Source organism: Pinus tabuliformis, chromosome 9, assembly GCF_031772625.1.
Source record: "Pinus tabuliformis cultivar Carrire ecotype Pingquan chromosome 9, CPIR1, whole genome shotgun sequence".
Taxonomy (NCBI): Eukaryota; Viridiplantae; Streptophyta; class Pinopsida; order Pinales; family Pinaceae; genus Pinus; species Pinus tabuliformis.
The window spans coordinates 891,451,553-891,472,980 of record NC_142307.1 but is presented as its reverse complement, the minus strand read 5'-3'; positions in this window follow the sequence as shown (position 1 = coordinate 891,472,980).

Sequence of the window (21,428 nt, the reverse complement as noted above, 5' to 3'; positions counted from 1 at the left end):
ATCCACCAAGAAAAAGTGTGAAAATCTCAAGAGAGAGAAGAGATACAATCCAAAGTGATGATGAAAAAATGAACTCATCTCACTTGTATTTATAGACTAATGAGGAGTTCGAATTAGCCTCCTTGGCCTACATAAGCCCCAAGATATAAAATAATGTTCTAATAATATAACTTTTGGTGACAAGCCCACCAAACTAGCTCATAAATGAATGAATAAGCCTCTCAAGGGGTCAAATAATAATATATGCATGTCGCAGGGTTCTCTAAGAGGCTTAATGAGGTCCATGGGTCTGATAATGAATAGTAGGACCCTCAAAAGTGATGGTCCAGGGGTTGGCCCTTGGTTCTCCAAACGGTAAACTTGTGGTGCTCCCAATGGGTGTGGAGGCACAATAATAACCTCATGGGTCTCCAAATGGTATGAGGATGCCTGTAGATCATCTGCAAGGGAGCTGATAATTGTGTAGGGGATGCCACATCTTCCTACAAGTCTTGGGTCATCTTCCAAGTGCATGGTACATCTTTGGGGCTGGCTAGGCAAAGGTGAACTAGGTGCAGCATCCTTGTCGAATGGGAGTATCTAGAGCATCTCTAACCATCCCCGGGGATCCATGGAGGGTTTTCTATTGTTGTGGAGGCCCATAGATCTCAACGCACACCCTACAAGTGCCAATGTAGCCCTGTGGAGGATTAGGACCCTGTATATGGAGACCAAATCCAAGATGGATACCATTTGCAATCCTACATAAGATCTAATGTGTCCCCTAGCCTTCGAGTACAGCAAGTCATTAAAGAAATTGAGCAAATGAGCTTACCAATCGTGGACCATAGGTTGGGATTTCATAATGGCCTACTCTTCCATAATGGGCTTCGGGATTTGCCAATGTCTCCTAAACTTCAAATGGGGTTAACCAAGAATCCCATTAGGCGGTTTCTACTTCTAAAGGGGATAATATATTCAAGGTACATCCTTCAAAATGTGGTGGCATGTGACAGATAGGTGAATGAAGTGGGGGATGCGAAGGGGTAGCCCTGGGCCACATGCTGGGGTACAAGGGTATATAATAAAAGGGAAGCCCACACTTGGTCTTATAACGTGTAGGATGGAGAAATCGCGGTACATGAGGTGCCCCGACCTTGATTTTTCTACCCTTCTTTATATGCCTTTTCCCTTTTTTATGATTTTATTTGATTAATTTCTTGTGGCTCAAGGGGTAAGAGCATGATGCATAAAATATAGCAGCGAATATCCCCTTTTAAGGTAGGCCAGTTCATTTCCCACCAGGGGTTGGGAGAATCATGGGTTCCTTTATGATGAAGGAGGTTCATAGAACCTGCAAGAATTGTTGGGTGTGGAGCCTGATTATCTTCTTTATTTAGAGGTATCGCCACATTGGACCCCAGTTCGTAATGTGGTGGAAACACTGCTCGTAAAATGTACGCTGCCAAGGGGGTCCAGGGGGTGACGACGATTATTTGGAGCCCCCCCCAGCGAGGGATTGGGGGAAACATCCTTGAAGCTAAATAGATGTAAAATTGCCTTGTAAAATGTTTTAATTTCGTAGTCAATATGGGCCATTCATTAGGCGAATATCTGACAGTAGAAGTTATGTTTAATTTAGGGTTTTTTCCCTAGAAGGCAACCCCTCACTATATATGAAGGAATTGTTTTGTGTCTATGTAGATCTTTATTCTAAGAAAGAAAGAGAGGAGATTGTGTGAGAGAGAAGAGGGAATTACAATGGATCTACTGTAGGTTGTATCTCTTCATTTTGCTGGAGAATATAAAAGGAAGGAATGGCTGTTTATCCAAGGACGTAGCCCAAATTGGGTGAACCACGTATATCTGTGTCTCTCTTGTTTTATGCATTTTCTATGTTTATATTTCTGAAATATATTTTATGTGTTCTATTGCTCTGTAATATATAATTTTATAACAACTGGTATCAGGGCTGAAGGTCTATTTAGCTAATAAACTCACAGGAGAGAAGAGTTCATGGTTCGAATGGGAGTAATGGTGGAAGATGGTAGGTTTAGGGTCAAAAAATTTAACAGCCAAAACTACCAGCTATGGAAGATGCAGATGGAAGATTATCTATATCAGAAAGATCTGTACCTACCATTGAGCAGAAAGACAAAGAAGCCGACGAGTATGACAGACACAGAATGGGATATTCTTGACAGAAAGGCACTTGGAACAATACGACTATGCCTAGTGGCATCAGTAGCCTTTAATATTTCAAAGGAAATGACAATTGAGGGTTTAATGTCGGCATTTGCCAAACTATATGAAAAATCCTCAGCCTCAAATAAGGTATTTCTTGTGAAGCGTTTATTTAATATGAAGATGTCAGAAGGTGGATCTGTGGCTGATCATTTAAATGAGTTTAATACAGTTACCAGTTAGTTAAGTTCTGTAGGGGTAGCTTTTGATGATGAAGTTAGGGCTCTGTTATTTCTTTGCTCATTTCTAGAAAGTTGGAATGGTTTAGTTATGGCCATTAGTAAATCTCTCTCTCTGGATCTGGTACTTTAAAGTTTTATTATGTTGTTGGTTCAATCCTTAGCAAGGAAATGCGACGCAAAATCTTCGGTGAGACAGCAGGTAATGCTTTGGCTGCAGAGACTAGAAGAAGAAAAATGGAAAGAGGAAAGAGTCCAGGATATCGTAGTAAGTCAAGGAAAGATAGATCCAAGTCCAGATCAGGGATAGGGTGTTGGAAATGTGGGAAGAAAGGACACCTGAAGAGAGACTGCAAGTCTTGGAAGGGAAAAGAAGGAGACGCGCAACAAGAAAACAATCATGAAGCGAATGTGACAGGCGATGTGTTGCAAGATGATTTGATTATTTCATTAGAAAATATTATTGATGCTTGGGTGGTAGATTGAGGGGCCTTATTCCATGCCACACCTGATAGGAAACATTTTCATGATTATGTTCAAGGATATTTTGGACAGGTTCGATTGGGTGATGATAAACCTTGTAAAATCATTGGAATGGGTACAATATTCATAAAATAGTAGAATGGAAATCAATGGTTGTTGAAGGAGGTAAGACATGTTCTAGATCCGAGGAAAAATCTTATTTCAACAAGGTAGTTTGGAGGTGAAGGCTGTGTAACTACTTTTACAGATAAAAATTGGAAGGTCACTAAAGGAGCTCTGGTAATAGCGAAAGGAGAAAAGGTTGGTACATTGTAATTATGTGATGGTATTTCTAATTCTGTTAATTCTTTAACCTCTACAGGAGAAGACATGGAATTGTTCCATCATAGGTTCGGGCACATGAGTGAGAAGGGGATGTAGATTCTTCACCCAAGAAATTTGTTGCCAGGTTTAAAGCACATTGATTTAAAATTCTTTTAGAATTGTGTTTATGGAAAACAGAAGAGAGTCAGGTTCCTCAGAGTTGGGAAAGAAAAGAAGAGTGAAAAATTAGAGCTTATGCATACATATGTATGTGGACCTGCTCAGGTATCATCTCTCGGTGGGTCTCGTTATTATGTTACTTTTATTGATGATGCAACCAGAAAAACTTGGATTTATTGTATTCGAAATAAATATGATGTATTTGATACTTTCAAGAAATGGAAATCTTTGGTTGAAAATGAGACAGGAAAAAGGTTGAAGTGTCTCAAACCAAACAATGGAGGTGAATATTGCAACAAAGAGTTTGATAGGTACTGTTCAAAGAATGGAATTCACAGAGAGAAGACAGTTCCAGGAACACCACAAGAAAATGGTGTGTGAGAAGGATGAACAGGACAATCATGGAGCGTGCAAGGTGCATGAGATTGCATGCAGGATTTCCTTTACAATTTTGGGCAGATGTTATAGATATTGTTGTTTATCTAATAAACAGAGGGCCTTCAAGTTCCTTGGATGGTGGTATTCTAGAGGAGGCATGGACAGATAAAAAGGTAAATGTTGGCTTAATGGGCCCTAATCCAGGTTCAGTGTTAGTCAACCAAGCAAATCCCTACACTACTGGCCCTTTCGGCATCAGCGCGCGGAGCTCGGAATAAAATCTCACCCGAAGTAGTATCGGGGGATGCAAGAACTAAGTTTCTGCACCTTGAGATGGTTGTGATGTGGTTTTACACTTTAACTCGGTTTTACACTTTAAGAGCTTATCGATGTACCCCTTTATTAGTATTTTAGAACCTCCGTGAAGTTCTACGATCATCCTTCGCATAACCCTAATAAGCAATTCAGGCACTTATGAGCCTTTGTAACTAATTTGATATATAGTTTTCTGAATTATCTAAGTGTTTGCCAACTCTACTATGCAATAAGATTATATTTGCGTAAACATATATTTGTATTTGCGTTCATATAACATAGGAAAACATATAGATTCACACATCAAATTAGCAATAAAACATAAACCCAATGCTCAACATAACATAATTGCATGTAATTGACAGAAGTAAAATACACAGTAATTTCAGAATACTCTTCTTTATTGATGATCCAGATTTCTAGTATAGAATCTGACTACCCTGCGCATGCAGCTGCAAAGGTCCACGCACTCAGTTGCAGACTTATACCCTAGGCCTCTGCACACTTAGCTGCAGAGCTTCTCTCCTACGCTAAGAATCTTGCTCTTAGCTCTTCAAAGACTCATCAATGACTCCAACTATCAACTTCCCTTTCTTAGACTCCTCTAAGACCTCCTTTTTATACAATCCCATGGTTTGTGGACCAAGGGTGGATCTTATCAAGATGACACAACTTATCTAAACTAAGGGTGGAAACCCTTTTTGACTCTTGATATCTTCATGCTTCGCTATCACAAATTGTGGATAATTTACATTTATTTATACAAAATTCGAGCTTTCTACCCCAAAACTTGGGCTTTTAACCCGAAAATTGACCCCAGGGGACCCGTTCCCAACACGCCCCCAACACAAACATGGTGACTCGCCCTTGAGTCACTCAACTGGTGCAAAGATATTGTTGCAAAGACCTCCTAGCTCCACTTGGACTATTGTACCTTCGAATCTGCACCGTGTTACTGCCTGCTTTATCTCCTCAACCAGCTGCTCTGTCACTGGCCTTGTACTATCTGACTGTATCTTATGCTGAGTCGCCTGTAGACTAGCCAACTTTCCTTCGATGGTGGTGGTGAGCACATAGGCTTCATCAATCCAAGGCCCTATTCTGACCTTGAGGACGCTCTCTTTTCACTGTTCTGCATCCAACTGCTACTTTAATACCTTTGCCTCCTGTAGTTTTTCTAGCCTCTACGTAAGGGCGACGGTGCGCGCCATCACTTTGACTTCATCATATCTCTGTTGCATCTCCTGGGCCTTCGTTTCTAACCTTTGCAAGGTGGGATCCTCTTGTAAATTGGTAACCACTTCAAGTGCCTACTCGAAGAGTGCAGTGCACTTCTTCACTGTGTTGTTCACTACTACCACGATGTCTTTCACAGCTGTCTCATGCTGCTCTATGAATTATGACGGAGTTAAAGGCTGGGCCTTCAATTTTAGTTCTACAATCTTGAGGTTCAGGTCAAAATGAACCTTCACCAACTCTGTTGTGGTGTCGCGCACTTTGGCAGCGAGCTTTCGAATCCGTACATCTACTCGCTCATCATTGGGAATGTATAGCTCTAGGACAGACCTGCATTCCTCAGCCACTACTTTGGTCGCGTGCTCATTTTTGTCTGTGATGGATTTGACGAGGTTAACAGTGAAATCTCTTTGTACAGTCAACGTTGTTGACTTTCTATTCACTGATTACCTATAACGCGCACTATTCGTGGGCCCAAAGTTCCGCGAGCACTGGGAAGCGTGGCCAAATTGAACCCAAATCCTTTTTGGGTGCTCAAAGAAGGCCTATCAGCTTTAGTCTCTGTGGTTAGCACTCCCTTTGGAAGCATTATTTCCTAGGGATCTAGTGTGCGCACTATCCCTGTTGCTTCCAATGTGTCAGGCTTCAAACTAGTTGATGTCATGCTGGTTCATCCCACGCTGGTCTGGACTTGCGAGGCTTGGATTTGTAGCTCACGCAGACCCATCTAAATGGCACCCAAGGCTTGCTTCTATTGTAGCTCGAACTGCTGCAGAAGTTTCGCGGTGGAATCCCTTACAGTGTCACCGATATCATTTAAATCACCTTATATTAAGGTGATCGGATCGAGAGAAGTCTTGCTGGCCTTAGACTTCTTTCACGGCCCTACCTTCTCTAGATCTCTATTACGCTTAATGCAGAACAGAGTAGTCTCTGAGTCTGCTCCTCCCTGGTCCGATTGCTTGTCCTCCTCCTCTGTCTCCGGGCAAGGCAACTTCTGACTCCTATCAGAGCCGCGCTCCTCTTCTTCCGCCTGTCCTCCCATCTGCTTCACAGTGGCGTGCTCTACCTTGGCCTTGTCCTCAACCTCCTTTTTTTTCTTTGCGGCCAACTATTCCATCTTCAGCTTGGCCTCTTCCTTTTTTTGCTGCGCTGCGGTCTTGCTAGACCCAGTTGTCAAGTCAGAGGCAGTGTGACAATCTGCCAACCAACGGTCGAGGACCGCTATAATCAGGTCGTCTGTGGCCAGGTGTGGCATGTCATACCATTTCTGCTTAGGTTCCTTTCGCGCATGTATCGAGACCCAGTGGAAGTTGGACTTGAACTCCACTTACTCTTGCGACTTCTCAAAAATGGTTGGTGACAACCATGGTTTGCGGTTGATGGCCATATGGATACTCATCTCCGTCAAGATCTGAAAGCTCTTACTATCCTTAACCCTTTGAGGGTCCTTCATACCCCATAGCGAAGTGAACTTCACTTCTTCTGGTAGGTTTGGCACAACCAGAGGAAACTGGCTATCCTTTGGTAACGCCCATGTGACCAGCACTATGGACAGCAACAACCAGGCATAGTGGAATGTTTTGCTATGATCACACGCCTCTCTACGGTTCGTGAGGAACTCCCTGTGGAGGTAGTATGCCTAGTTAAACTATACGTCATCCACACACTGGGCCGCTAAGGCTACTACTGGTGCAAACACTTCGTCTCCGCGACACTTTCGCATAACCTTTCCTGCCAAGATTTACATTGCTACTTTGACTGTGAGGTCAGTTATACTTGTGATGGCATAGCCACGTGACTTCTTAGCGAGTTTGAATTTTTCCTTCATTGCTTCACTGAGGTCACACTCGCCTGTCTTTCCACCAAACTCCATGGGTATATTTTCTCCCGAGTGTGACAGCCGAGTGATCCTATGGAGCAGTAAGTCAGTGATGGGTATCAACTCTTCTAGCCACAGACACCCATCATGCACCAAACAGAACAACTTAATCACTAACATGATTATGGGTGTGTGGTTATAATGTGGTACCCATAAAATGTTTAGTAGACCCGCCTTATCCACCCCTTTTACCCACTTCCTTGGCTCCAACGTGGTCACACTAGAGTCTTTGTAGAAGACGCGGTGCATGAGTTGGTCCGTCGCTAAATGGGGAAAGCATTCCGCATTAGCCAAATCCTAGTCCTCCAATTTTAAAAGGGGGATGCGCCCTAGGCGTGGTCCTTCAAAGATGATTTGGTCCGGTAGTAAGGGTGTGTGCAGTGTGACCTTACTTTCATCAATATCCTTTGGAACCTTTGTCTTGCCTCTGTGCGGAGGAATGTACTCGGGCAATTTAGAAATGGGGTTAGACCCCTCCACATCAATGTCCTCTACCCCATCCATATCAATGTCGTCTGCACCCACATGGAGTTCTTCAACATCAGCTTCAGGTTCTAGGTCAATCACCTTGCGCTTCTCCTATGCGGTGGGCTTTCCCATCTGTGGGTGCTTTCTGGGTGAGGTGCACATTGGCTGTTATACTTTCTGTTTATCCTTCTTTGATTTTGGACCCTCCTTGGTCTGCGTAGGCCTTGGCCTAGGTTTCCTTGGGGATTTAGGCACTTCTGTTAGTACTTCAACACTTTCAACCTTCGGGGAAACTCCCTCAGCTGCCATTACTACCTCCGGGGCAATTCCTTCACCTGTCATTGCTTCTCCTGCACTCATGGTTTTTGCAGGGGCTGACATAATGCTAGACAACAACTCTTGCGTCTCTATTGGAAACTTCTCAAACATTAAACTCACTATCAGGGCTTCAAAGATCTCAGGGTTCATACACGCCTGAGAGCTTAATACCTCAATTCTAAAAATTCAAAGTGGTTTTCGCTGGGCAGCCACCTGTAATTTATAGGCATTTTCAAATTCAAATCCATCCTCAAAACTGAATGTCATCAGGATTCCTTGGTGTAAAACATCCCATTATTCGGTGCCATGAAGAAGTTTTGTCTCCAATTACCAATTCATTGGTATAACATCCAAGGTATGACAAAACATATGGACGCACTCTGGCTAAGGCTTCACTCCATATACTTTAGTCCATTTGTCCAAATGATCATGTAGATCGTTTCTCCCATCATACTTTTCTATTGGCTGTACGTTCGGGTGGCCAAAGCATATCCTCATCATCCTTCTGTATTCGCGCCAATCCTCAAAATTGTCCTTGTGTGTACCCCACCATCTTGCGGGTGCAGCGCGCAACACCCAATCTAATGCCTAGAAGCTATGCTTCTTGGGCACTTCCCTTTCGAATGCATCCAAAAAGAAATCAACGTCAGTTAACCCATCATAGTGAGGCAGATTTCTTACCTCTGATGATACGCAACGTAATGACTTGGTCATCATATTACAGCGCAACGTAGATACTTCATGCAGCCGATTCTTCTAGTGCTCCAGTTCTCCGACCAAATTTGATGTGTAGGAGCTCTCGTGGTCCCATGCAATATGTTTGTCTGCTACCAGATTCACCCAATCCTGGTCTCACTCCGTTATCTTATAGATCTGGTCCAAATCGTCATCAGTTTCATAATCGCAGATCGGTTCTGTATAGCGCGATCCCTCGGCAGGATCTAGTGGCACCACTACGCAGAGCGATTTCTTCTCAAACATCATCCTTCGCTTCTTTAGGTTGATTACCCCATTCATGTTAGTGTCCCAGTTGATCCTAGGGAGCACGGGTTAGGGATTGCTATCATCCACAATCTCTATTACTTCAAAATTGCCAGTGCGCTCGCACCTTCGATGTCAACTGTTACCCCCTACAACCTCCCCATTGGGATGATTTTTTGTTGATTCACCATCCTTAACTGGATTGGAGACCACTGTAGCATAGGTATCCCCATTCCTTCCCATGTTTGTTTTGGCAAAACATTCATGTCAGACCCCAGATCCAAGATAACTTGGTCCATTTTGTGTTCTCCTATTTGTGCGGTGAGTCTCATCTCATGTCCTTTCCTTGCCTTATGATTACCAAGCTTTATGACTACATGCGGTTCACCTGTAGCGTTGTCCTTGCCAGCGCACTGATTGATTAGTTCCTGCAGTCCCTTCATAGCCTTACTGTCGTAGAGCAGTTTCATGCAAGTCTCCAAGAACGTGGTAGTCATGGATGGGTACATTTCTTCAACCGGTTTCTCCTGACTTCCTGAGGTAGAGGCCTCGGCGAAACTTTTCTTTGCTTCTGTAAATTTTTCTTTTGATCATTCCATATCAAACCCAATCTCCTTTTCTAGTGCTTTGTGGACCTAATCACCTTTTGCAGGTTGCTTCCCCTTATCCTCACTAGTTGTCGTTCTACTTCACAGCATAATGTTTACCTTAGGGTCTTCCTTGCGAGTCTTAGCCCTCATCATCTGTACATTCTGAGTCGGCTGCAGAGGTTGCACCCCCTTTTCGTGAAACTTAGCCAACAATATAGGGTAATCCTCAGTTGCATGGTCAAACCGAATACATAGCGACATGATAGTCGCATCAGATTCGGGCAGTCTCTCGCGTAGTGTCCTAGTCCTCCACAATTGTAACAAATAGGCTGCCCTCAATCTCTGCCAGGTCCTCCTCCACCTCGGCCTCGGCTATGCCCCTGATACTCACCTTGCGATCCTCCAACACCTTGCTTCATAGGTCACGTTTCTGCCTGCACCCTGTATGCAGGTGTCCTGTCCATCATTAATTCGTAACTATGACAATTACGCTCATCATGACCCACTAATTGACAGAAATTTTCGAAGAGTTGTTGTGGCATTTGTACGAATTTCTGCAGTAAATGGAAATTCTCGATTGCATGTTTCCCAGCTACCTGGAAGATAACACACCATAGCGCGAGCCCTGTACTTGGCTGTGCTGTAGCCTCTGGCCTCACAGGCATCAGTCCTCCTGTTGCAACAAAATTCGCAAAGACTAGACAGTGATACTTGTCATGTCCCTGACCTTTGCATTTCAGTCACCAAACTTGTTCACACACCTCTGGCCAAGTTGTTATGTCTTTCTTCAGGGTTTTCATTTCGAGGAAAAGGTGCTGCAACTCGTGTGAATATGATGAACCTTGAGATTAGAATATTGCATTGGTGTCTCGTGCAATCTCATCGTGATTTCCAGAGCTTCTGCCTGGCTCCCGATACTTTGTTGTGATAGTGCAACCCTTAGGTGAGGCAGGAGCGAGGCCACAAATCATTCGAAGTGCTGCCCATCAGTCAGATTCATGTTGGCTTCATGGATCATACACTTCAATCTTTGATCCAAATCCCAGGGCATCTCTCTAGGGTTCATCATGATCTCCTTGAATCCCAAAAGGGATTGCGCTCGAGTCTTAGGTCTACTGAATTCCCTATTCAGCACAGTCTGGATATCTGCCAACGCAGACGTCGGGTTATCAATACTGTATTTAATGTACCACATTAGTGTGCAGTCTTGCAAAGCACTAACCAACGTTTCCTTCTTCATTTGATCATCTGTGATACCCTGAGATTCCCATACAGCATTCGCGATGAATCAAAACTGGTCCAGATCTTCATTTCCTATGCCCTTGAACATAGGTAGCTTTACATATTTTTCCATGTTGAATGATGGTGGAGGTGGCAGTGGTGTGGGTGAGGGAGTAAGCGGTGGAGGTGAGGATGGAGACAGTGTGGGTATTCACGAGAACCCTTGTCTTATCAACTGAATAGCACTTAGTGGAGAAGCCTGTTTGGCTCCTTCGTTGTCACTTAGAGGAGGTTCAATCAGTGGGCTATATTCAGGACCTTTTCTTCCTCTGTCCTTGAAGGACCTTCCACTTCGTGTAGCTCTAGACATCAAGGTAATTGTATGACCCACTTTTCACACAAGAGCATCTTAACCCACGTATTTAATGATTTAAAATACTTACCTCTTGGCCCCTTGAAGAAGCGGCACTCTGCTTCGCTGTAATTGACTGAATTATTGACCGAAAACTCTGTCACAAACCCTCCTATGATACGGTCAAGCCAATGATCGACAACGCGTGCGATCTTTTCTTTAGAGGCTTCCAAATTCTACACTAACTTCAGGGTCCAGACAATTGGACCTTCAAGTCTCCACCTTCCTTGTCCGTCTGCCAACTTCAGGATCCACTCGTATAATTCAATTGGAAAGGAACATAAGAGGATTTCATGTATCTCTATGTACATATATCTATCCAACCACTGTTCTTTTTTCAATCGTGGATTCCTATTTTCTTGCACCATGAATTCGTGGATCTTTCTCTCCAACTAGTATTCAATCTCCTTCTTAGTTGGATTCCAGTGATGCGACATCACCCATCTCATTATGAAGATCCCGGTCCCGACAACGAAACAATTTGTTGGCTTGATGGGTCTTGACCCAGGTTCAGCATTAGTCAGCCAAGAAAATCCCTACGCTACTGGCCCTTTCAGCATCAGGCCACAGAGCGTGGACTGAAGTCTCACCTGAAGTAGTATGGGGGGATGCAGGAACCAAGTTTCTGCACCCTGAGATGGTTGTGATGTCGGTTTTACACTTTAACTCTGCCTTCGCATAGATCGATAAGCCTTTAGGGCTTATCGATGTATACCTTTATTAGTCTTTTAGAACCTCCGCGAGGATCTGCGATCGTCCTTCGCGTAACCCTAACAAGAAATTCAAGCACTTACGCACGTCTATAACTACTTTGCTGTATAATTTTCCCAATTATCTTAAGTGTTTTCCAACTCTACTATGAAATTAAGATTATCTTCGTGTAAACATATATCTCTACTTGCATTCATATAATAGAGGAAAACATATAGATTTTCACATCAAATTAGAAATAAAACATAAACCCAGTGCTCAACATAACATAATCACATGCAATTGACAGAAGTAAAATACACCATAATTTCAGAATACTCTTCTTTATTGATGATCCATATTTCTAGTACAGACTCTGATTACCCTGCTTACACAGCTACAGGGGTCTGCTCACTCAGTTGTAAACTTCTACCCTAGGCCTCTACACACTCAGCTGCAGAGCCTCTCTCCTACGCTAAGACTCTATCTCTTAGCTCTTCACAGACTCATCAATGAGTCCAACTATCAACTTCCCTTTCTTAGACTCCTCTAAGACCTCATTTTTATACAATCCCATAGTCCGCAGACCAAGGGAAGATCTTATCAAGCCAACACAACCTATCTAAAATAAGGGCGGAAACCCTTTTTGACTCTTGATATCTTCGCGCTCCGCGACCACAAAATGTGCAGACTTTACATTTCTTTATACAAAATTTGGGCTTTCTGCCCCAAAAATTGGGCTTTTAACCCCAAAATTGACCCCAGAGGACCCATTCCCAATAGTAAACTACTCATTTTTAAAGGCTTTTGGTTGTGAAGCCTTTGTCCACATTAATAAAGAAAATAGAACAAAACTTGAGGCAAAATCAAAGAAATGTACTTTTATTGGATATGGTGTTAATGATTTTCGTTATCGCTTTTATGATTATGAAAAACACAAAATAATTAGGAGAAGAGATGTCATATTCAATGAAAAGGTTTTGTATAAGGATTAGATGTAGGAAAAGAAACAGGAAAAATAAAACAGAGAATACATAGTGCTTCATGAGATCACAGAAAAAGTGAAGGTGCCTGAAAATCATAATGATCAATGACTAGAATAACAACAACGACCACAATAGCAACAAGCACCTCAAACGCCTGAAAGTGATGTTAGAAGATCTACCAGGATAAGTAGACCCCCTGAATGATACTCTCCATCATTATATTATGTATTGTTGAATGATTTTGGTAAACCAGAATGTTATGAAGAAGCAGTGCAGGTAGAAAACATGAAGAAGTGGGAGCAAGCAATGAAAGAAGAGATGGACTCCTTAGCACATAACCAGACTTGGGACTTAGTCAAGTTTCTTGCAGGTAAAAAACAATTGTAGAATAGGGTTTACAGGTTGAAGGAAGAGGATGGAGGTAGAAAAATGTATAAAGCTAGACTTGTGGTGAAGGGGTTTGCACATAAAAAGGGTATAGACTTTGATGAGATATTTTCTCTTGTTGTTAAAATGACTTCAATTAGAACTATTTTTATTCTAGTAGTAGTTGAACATTTGCATCTTGAGTAGTTAGATGTAAAGACAACCTTTCTCCATGGGGATTTGGAGGAAGAGATATATATGTAACAACCACAATGATATGAGGTAAAAGGGAAGGAGAAACTAACGTGCAGGTTGAAGAAGAGCTTGTATGGATTAAAATAGGCTCCAAGGCAGTGGTATCTAAAATTTTACAGGTTTATGTCTGAACAAGGTTATACGATCATTGTGTTTATCTCAAAAGTCAAAATGATGGAAACTATATTATATTGTTATTATATGTAGATGACATGTTTGTTGCAGGTTCTAACATGCACAAAATAAATGAGCTGAAAAGAAAATTGGTGAACTCATTTGCAATGAAGGATTTGGGTGCTGCAAAACAAATCCTTGGTATGAGAATAACTAGAGACAGGAAGAATCGAAAATTAGCATTTTCTCAGAGTGAGTACATAGAAAAGGTGTTGAAAAGATTTAATATGCAGAATGCAAAACTAGTTAGTATACCTTTGGCTAGCCATTTCAAACTAAGTAAGGAGGTGTGTCCTAGTACTCAAGAAGAAATGGCTTATATGTCTAAAGTTCCATATGCATCAACAGTTGGAAGCTTAATGTATGCAATGGTCTACACAAGGCTTGATATTGCACATGCAGTGGGAGTTGTAAGTAGGTACATGAACAATATAGGAAAAGGACATTGGATGGCAGTGAAGTGGATTCTCAGGTATTTGAGAGGTACCACATTTCAAGCATTATGCTTTGGTGGTTCAAACATTGCTCTACAGGGATATGTTGATGCAGATATGGCGTGTGATAGAGATAAAAGGAGGAGCACAACAGGGTATGTGTTTACTGTAGGTGGAAAAATTGTTAGTTGGGTTTCAAAACTGCAAAGTGTCGTTGCACTCTCAAAAATGGAAGCAGAATATGTTGCTGCTACAGAGGCTAGTAAAAAAATGATTTAGTTAGAAAGGTTTATGGATGAATTGGGCAAGAAGCAGGAGTTGGGAAAGTTATACAGTGATAGCCAAAGTGCCATACATCTTACAAAGAACTCTGCATTTCATTCCAAGACTAAACATATATATATCAAGTACCATTTCATACGGTGAGTGTTGGAAGATGGACAGTTGAAGCTGGAAGAGATACATAGTAGCCAGAATCTTGCAGATATGTTAACAAAAGTTGTAACCAGGGAGAAACTTAGATTTTTCTCTGTTTCAATTTGTCTTCAAGTATGATGAAAAAGATGAGAAACAACCAGGTCCAAAGTGGAGTCATTGCCCAACAAATGAAGAAGTGGTGGAGTTGCTATAGTCAGTCTCCAAGTGGGAGATTGTTGGGTGTGGAGCCTGATTATCTTCTTTATTTAGAGGTATCTCCAAATTGGACCCCAGTTCATAATGTGGTGGCAACGCCGCCAGTAAGGGTCTAGCCCCTAAAATGTAATGATTTAGAAGGTGATCCTATATCTCTATTCAACCAATCTTATGATTGGAGGTATATTTTAGGATGAAAATCTAAATTTAAGATGCAACTGAAGATGCAAATGCTTGAATGAGATACAATGATATCAATATGCTTCAAAAGGAAATAAAATGTCAATATGCCTAAAACAAAAAATTAGATAGATACTTTGAGCACAAGATTGTTAGATTATAACAATAACCAATTAAGAAACAATAATTACTCAATGAAACAAGATCAAAAATGAAAATTAAATGAGTTAGAGCATAAATTCCACAATGCCTTTATGATGTGTTTGTTAAAGTTGTTCTTCAATTAGCTTAGATAATGGAAAAAGTGAAAACTTATATGATGCAAACACAAGGATGATATATGATATTTCTAATAGACTATTAGAAAAACCACTTTAAAACTTTAAATTAAAAATGAAACAAGACAAGAAGTATTCGGAATGTAATTAAGTCAAGCAGTTAGGTGATGCAAGTTAAGAGAAGAAAATAGGGTGTAAAAGAGAGTTAGTGATTAGATTTGAATTAGTGAGTTAGAAATTTAGTGGATTCTCCCTTTTAAATAAGGAGAAATGATACCATGTAACCAAGATCCAAGCTCCCTAGAGAAACAAGATATTTTTGTTAATTGAGGTTACAAAAGAGACCTTTTGATAGAGAGAAGGGCTCTAAGGATCTCATGAAGAATTACAAGGGTGAGTAGATATTTAGAACATAAATTTATCCTTAAGGAAATAAGATTGATCTTCTTTTAATTGAAAATTGAAACACTTCAAAACAAGTATATTAAGACCCTTCGAACTCATTGTCTTGAAACAGAAATGAATTGGTAGTCAATACGGTTCACAAGCTTGGTGATCTAAATGTTGCTACAACTCTCATCCTAGGAGGCTTAAAAATCTGAATTTTCCTTAATGCAATGGCTTACAAATGTGATGAGACTCAAACGAAAAGGAGGATTAATACTTCAATGATAGAGATTTCTACAAAACAAAGGATTAGACTTGAAAACGCCTTTATACCCATGATTAGAATGCCAAGGAACACAATTTTTTTTTTCTTTTTCTTTTTCTTGAGTAATATAACATAAAAGGAAAGAAACCTTGCTCCAAAGGTCTTGTATACAAATTTCATTAGTTTATCACTACAAAAAATGAGATTAAACTCTGAAGACACTTAACACCAATGATCAAAATCACTTGCGACCAGAGGAGAAACATGCCTAAAACCTTCACAACCAACTCCTAAGAATTGATTAGATTTGAATTAAAATTTTAGTTGATTCAGTTTGCAAGGCTTGTAGCCTTCAAAATTTATGTAAATGACCAAGCTAATTCAAGTTGTGGAGGCTTCTTAGTAAACCCTAAAAGAAATCTTTAATCCCGTGTGCAAGAGATGAATATTCATCCTTTAAAGGTTGTCTTGGCCTTGTCAAGAGAGAAAGGTTAGATCAGTGATTTTATGCCAAAATACTAATAATAAACCCTCTTAAAATAACAATAAAACCTCTACAATAGGAGACAAGGGTTAGATGTAGATGATGCAAGAGAAATCAAGCTTCCAAATTTGACTTAGATGCAATAGGCATAGGATCCCTTTGTTAGGATATTCCGACACATAGGAAATAGTTAAGTACAACTTGGTCTAGTTTAGAGTTAGGTATAGAGTTAGGTAAAGCGTGTTTCTTTACCGTTGTACATTTTGTAACTTACAATCCGACGGTCACGATATGTAGTGATCCGACGGTTCATTCTCTCCTCGGTATTACCGACACTTGATCCATGGCTTGACACCCGATTGGTCCATGAGTTCTATTTAAAGCGCATGGAGGGTCATTGTTCGGGTAATCCGTGCATGAGAGAAGCTTATGTAAATTTTCATTCTTTGATTAATAAATTGCCTGTAGTAGCCACGTTGGCGCAGGCCGTGGACTGTTTCCCTCTTTGAGGGTTTTAACCACGTCAAAAATACTGCTGTATTGATTTGTGATCTGGTTGTGAGCGGTGTCCTTTTGGTGTTCTTTCTGAGGAACTTACCCTGTAAATTCCTACATGGTATCAGAGCTATTTGAGGGCCGCGTCCGTTGGTGATCCAAATCTGAAGCCGGTAGAACTGCATCTGACTGTCGTTTCCTAGATCTGCTGTTTCTGACTGCTTTCGGGCCAAGAGGACTGCTCTGTTGCGTTCGGAGCATCTATTCCAGTGAAGAACCCCTTTCGTTTCACGCGAAAAGGTTTCCGGTAGCCCTAGCTGCGTCATTTTTCAGATCGGGAGGTATACAATGTTTATTTGCAGTTTACTGTTATTTTCTCTCTGCTTATTTCGGTTTCAGTTTATTTAGTCTTTTTGTCAACCGGATCTATACCTTTCATTTCTGCATATGCTCTTTGCCCTGCGACTCTGTGCGATCTGGGCAAATCAGAAACAAAAAGGAAGGATTTTTCTCATGCGTATGCTCTTTTCCCTGCACCTTAGTGTGATCTCGGAAAATCAGAAACATTGAGAAAAATATTTAGTTTTTCGGCTAAAGCTAACTTTGAGCCGCAAGGTTCATTTTTTTAATATATCTAGTTTTTTGGCTAAAGCTAACTTCGAGCCGCAAGGTTCGTTTTTCTTTGCATATTCGTGTTGGGTTTTGTGTTTTGTGTTTTGTAGGGAAAAAGAGCTTTCTCAAGGCAAGCACGCAAACCAAGGCCCCCCCTCTCTCTCTCTCTCAAATTTTTTGTATAGATCAATTGGTTCAAAGCTATTTTAAGAGAGTAGAGGTCTTGGGTTCAAGTCTCCATTTTGTGGGGGCGGATTTTTTCATTCCCGCACATTCGCGCACTTTGCCGGCAACTTCAACAATTTTTTTTTCAAAAGCCATAACTTCTTCATCCGGAAGCCTTTTTCAGAGCCGTTTTTTTTAAAACAGCCTAATTTTTCGAGATCTATCCATTGGAACACTTACTTTCAGCATCTTCAGCTTCAGTTTTTTTAAAAAAATGGAAAGTCCATGCCAAGTCATTCTTGACAGCACTAACTACTTCCAATGGATAGCCTACATGGAAGATTTACTTAGAAGTAAAGGTCTCTACAGAATAGCCACAGACCAAGAGAAGAAACCAAAAGATGAAGACAAGGCTGCAAAATGGGAAAATAGACAAGATCAAGCACGTGGTTTGATAGGGATGTCTATTTCTCCTGATCTTAGATTCCATATTGCAGAACTTGAGACTCCTCATGAAGCATTGGAAAAACTCACTAAAGTTTTTGGGATTAAAAATGAAATTAGAGCCCATCAACTTGAAAATGAGTTGCTTACATTGGATCCTAATAATTTTTCTTGCATTGAAGATTTCTTGTCCAAATTCAAGACCCTTAGATATCTTTTGGAAGGTGTTAAGGTTAAGAAAGAAGATAGTAACCTTATTTATTCCATCCTTACTAAGTTGGGACCAGCCTACTCTGTATTTGTTTCCACCTTCCATTCTACAAGGGAAGCTTTCATTTGTCAAGGAAAAGACTACAAGGCCCCTTCCTTTGACTCTTTTTGTGATTCTTTAATAAGAGAACAAGAAAAACTCTTACACCTTGGTCTTCTTAATCTTGGAAACTCTTCCACGAAAGCGTTAGCCGCCCAGCAGCAACCAAATTCAAAGAATCCTAAGAAGTCATATCCTAACAAGAATGGTCCTAAACCAACTCAGCCTCAAAATGAAAGATCATTTCAGCAAAATGATAGGACCAATAAAAACAAATGGAAGAAGACTGATAGACATTGTAACTTTTGTAATCGAGATGGCCACTTAGAATCTAAATGCTTTAAGAAGATGGAAGCCTTGGAAGCCGCAATGAAGAAACATAACATCCATGTGGAGCATACTTCAACTTCAACTTCCGGAATGGAACTTTCTGCATGTCGTTGTCAATCATCTCAGTCTGGTTATGCATTAAATGTATCTTCTTCTTCTCCTTCTCATGAGTGGCTCATTGATTCTGGAGCCTCTTATCACATGGCCAAAAACCAAGCCATGTTTTCTTCTTTAAATGATTGTAACACCAAAAAAATATATGTTGGTGATGATAGATCTCTTAATGTTGTAGGGACTGGAACTGTTCATCTAGACAATGGTCAGTTTAATGATGTATTATGTGTTCCAACCTTATCCTGCAACCTTCTATCTGTATATCAGATAACTCATTCAGGTGAAGGTAAAATTGTTGAATTTTCACCTCATGATGTTGTAATCAAGGATCTAAGAGATCCTAAACAGATTCTAGCTACTGGTATTGCTGATGATTCCACAAGGTTGTATAAGTTTCACAACTTTGGGTCATCAAATCTTCCCTCAGTATTTGTTGCTCATAATGATGAAGTGAGCAAACTTTGGCATGAGCGATTTGGTCACTTAAACTATCGCTCCCTTCAGCATCTATGTAAAGAAAATATGGTGACAGGTCTTCCTATGGTATCTTGCAGAGATGGTGTTTGTTCCGGATGTGTACTCGGAAAACATCATCGGGACAGTTTTGACAAACGTGCCTCTTGGCACGCCTCAGCCCCTTTACAGCTTGTGCACAGTGATTTATGTGGTCCACTTCCTGTTGCTTCATTCTCTGGCTGCAAGTATTTCTTAACTTTCATTGATGATTTCTCCAGACGCACTTGGGTATACTTCTTAAAACTCAAGAGCGAAGTATTTAACACATTTTTGGCCTTCAAAGCCTTTGTTGAAAAACAATCTGGACATCAAATTCTTAAGCTAAGAACTGATAATGGTGGAGAATATGTTAAAAACACATTCATCAACTTTTGCACCGAAAATGGAATTCAAATGCAACATACTGTTCCATACACTCCACAACAAAATGGTGTAGCTGAAAGGAAAAATCGCACCTTAAAGGAAATGGCTAATTGTATGCTGCAATCTAAAGGACTCAGTCTTAGTTTTTGGGCCGAAGCAATTAATTGTGCAAATTATATAATCAATCGCACTCCTACTAAGGTTCTAGAGAATATCACTCCAGAAGAAGCTTGGAGTTCCATTAAACCAGATGTAAGTCACTTTCGTGTTTTTGGAAGTGAAGCATGGGCCCATATTCCAGATGAAAAGCATAAAGCTTTAGAACCTAAGAGTGAGAAATGTACTTTTGTTGGATATTCTGAAGATGTAAAAGGTTATAGACTTATTCCATTTAAGTCCAAAAATGTTATCATTAGAAGAGATGTAAAATTTGATGAAAATAAATCGGCCTGCGAGCCTAGTCCGGCGGATGTGCCACCTCTTCCTATCTCTTCTACTTTTGAAAACATTTCTTCTTCAGATGATGAAAGTGAGGATGATAATCCTCCCCCACCTTCTCAGGATCCTCAACTTCCAAGATGGGTCCGTGCTACTCGGGATGCAGCAGGTGATCTTGCCGGTGATCCTACAGATCAGCGACGTACACGTTCTCAGTTTGAAAGAGCCTCTTCTTTACTGGCTCAAGCTCCAGTAAATCATGATCCTGACACTTTTGCAGAAGCTTCAGGCCATCCACATTGGGAAGCAGCTATGAATGAAGAATATCATTCATTGTTGGCAAATGATACATGGGATCTTGTTCCTCTACCAAAGGGACGCAAACTTGTTAGATGTAAATGGGTTTACAGAACCAAGTATGGACCAGATGGGAAAGTTGATAAACATAAAGCTCGTCTTGTTGCTAAGGGCTTTTCACAGGTTGAAGGCATTGACTACACTGAAACCTTCTCCCCTGTTGCCAAAATGAACTCTATCCGCCTTGTTCTTTCCCTTGCTGCCTCTTTAAAATGGGAAGTCCATCAGATGGATGTTAAATCTGCCTTCTTGCATGGGGACTTGCAGGAAGAAATCTATATGGAACAACCCATTGGCTTCATACAAACAGACTCCAGCCTTGTTTGTCGACTTAAGAAATCCCTTTATGGTCTCAAGCAAGCTCCTCGGGCTTGGTATGCCAAAATGGATAGCTTTCTTTTAGAATCTGGCTTTTCTAGGTGTTATTCTGACAATACTGTCTACACCAAGAAAGTGGGAAACTCTCTTATCATCCTTGTTCTTTATGTTGATGATCTTATTCTTACTGGTAGTGATCCCAACCTTATAAACCATGTGAAGTCCAGCCTTAAAAAGAAATTTGAAATGACAGACTTAGGACACTTACACTATTTTCTCGGTCTTCAAGTCTTGCAATCCAAGGAGGGTATTTTCCTTTCCCAGTCCAAGTATGCTTGTGATATTCTTCGTCATTTTCACATGGAAGACTGTAAGCCAGCCCCTTCTCCCTTTCAGTCTGGAGTCAAACTTTCAGTCTCTTGTACTTCTCCTGAAGTTGATGCTACCTTATACCGTCAACTTGTAGGAAAACTCTTGTATTTAACCCATACTCGTCCTGACCTTTCCTTTGTTGTTGGCCTTGTTGCTCGTTTTATGCAAAACCCCCGTGAAAGTCATTGGAAAGCAGCTAAAAGAATACTTCGTTATGTTCGAGGTACAATACAGTTTGGGATTCATTACAGTGCCAAAGCAGCTCCTCTATTAGTTGGTTTCACTGATTCTGA